The sequence below is a fragment of the Cervus canadensis genome, chromosome 14, assembly GCF_019320065.1.
Source record: "Cervus canadensis isolate Bull #8, Minnesota chromosome 14, ASM1932006v1, whole genome shotgun sequence".
NCBI lineage: Eukaryota > Metazoa > Chordata > Mammalia > Artiodactyla > Cervidae > Cervus > Cervus canadensis.
Window position 1 is genome coordinate 40478536 of NC_057399.1, and position 1561 is coordinate 40480096.

General features: G+C 38.6%; 1 pseudogene; it reads right to left on the minus strand.

Annotated features, from left to right (window-relative positions):
• Nucleotides 1–477: 477 nt before the first annotated feature.
• LOC122453168 lies at nucleotides 478–921 on the minus strand (annotated as a pseudogene).
• Nucleotides 922–1561: the final 640 nt, after the last annotated feature.

A 1561-nucleotide genomic window follows, 5' to 3' on the forward strand; every position in this document is an offset into this window, starting at 1 on the left:
AGCGTAAAGTATATCATGTAACCTCAATCCCTAACAGTGGAAGGCTTAAACCAGAATGGATGCTGCTAGAATGATGCTGCTTCCTTTGATCTGACAACTCAGCATCCATCTCCCTCCCTCTCAGATGATTCTTCAGCATGTTAGAGCAGTGAGGAATGGTTTTAGTCTCATAACCAAGTTAGAGTGAAGACATTGGCCACATAATACACATGCTCCATTTTTTTACCTATTCTGAATTTTGGGCAACTCTTCTCTTGTAACTACTTTACAGTTTCTAAAAGCTGTTATTGTCTAAAGCTGGAAGAGCTTAAGTCTTCTCAGATGAACATGTGAATAAAAGGAGGGAGGTAAACAAAAAATAAAATTAAAAAAGGTAAGGTCTGATAGGGGAGCAGCTGGATAAGAAAATCAAAAACGGAACAGTAATTTAAAGTTTAATCCAGCTTCAATGCAGGTTATTCTGACTTTAAGGAAGCATCACATGGCATACTTCTGAGTCCATTCCCTAGATATTCTGTTGTACTTATCTCTGCCTGTTTTACAGATCCATGCAATCTCTGGCACTAGGGGGTCATCTGGGTTTGGATCACATAACAGTGAACAAATGGATAAAAGAACTTTAGAAATAGGTAAAGCAGGAGACCACTGTGATCTTAGACTATCGAGACAAATGCTGACTTTACTGTTAATATTTGGATAATAAATTCTTGTTGTAAATGCAACCTGAGGTGGTTTGAATGGGTAGTCTGTAGGAAAATGAACTGTCAAAAAGAATACAGCGCCTTGATATGGGCTGTCATTAGGTCCCATAATTGTGGTTTGTCAGTGAAACACATCATCCCCAAATGGACCTACAGAAGATTGTGCTGGAGGGTCACGGGCCAAATCACTAAGTTCCTTATTAATCCGTTTCAGCGCCATGGTCTGCTTTTTGTCTGGCTCCTCACTGTCTCAGTGTGTGCTCAAAGGTCCAGCCAAAACTCTGGATTATTCTGGAGGCTTGGAAGGATTGTCTCAGTCTCACACCAGCTCTGCCAGACACAGATGCTTGGCGTTGAGGAGGCGGATCTTGGGAAAACCTCGAGGCTGGTTAACAGGAACTGTCTGTATTAATTATTATTAGGGCAAATTTATGATTTTTATGGGAGGCTGGATAGTCATTAGGAAGACAGATTCATCATCAGATACTCTTGGTTTAGAGTCTCTGCTTTGCCACTTTCTAACTGTGTTGTCTTGGACAAGTAAGTTTAACCTCTCGAATTCTCAGATTTACTATGAAATGGATGTCACAATTATATTTAACCTATTAGAATTTTCACAGTTAAGTGAAATTATGGATACAGAGTGTAGACACCTAAATTATGATATTGCTTGTAAGATAATAGGCTCTTCTTCTTCTTCTTCTCCATCTCCTCCTTCTCTCCATCATCACCATCATCATACTAGTGATAGTAATTAGTGATAATTATAATTTTAAAAATTATGCTCTTTATCTGAAGGACCAGAAATTGATTGAATTTAAACTGGTAAGATAGGCTGACTTTAAATTAGGAAGTTTCAA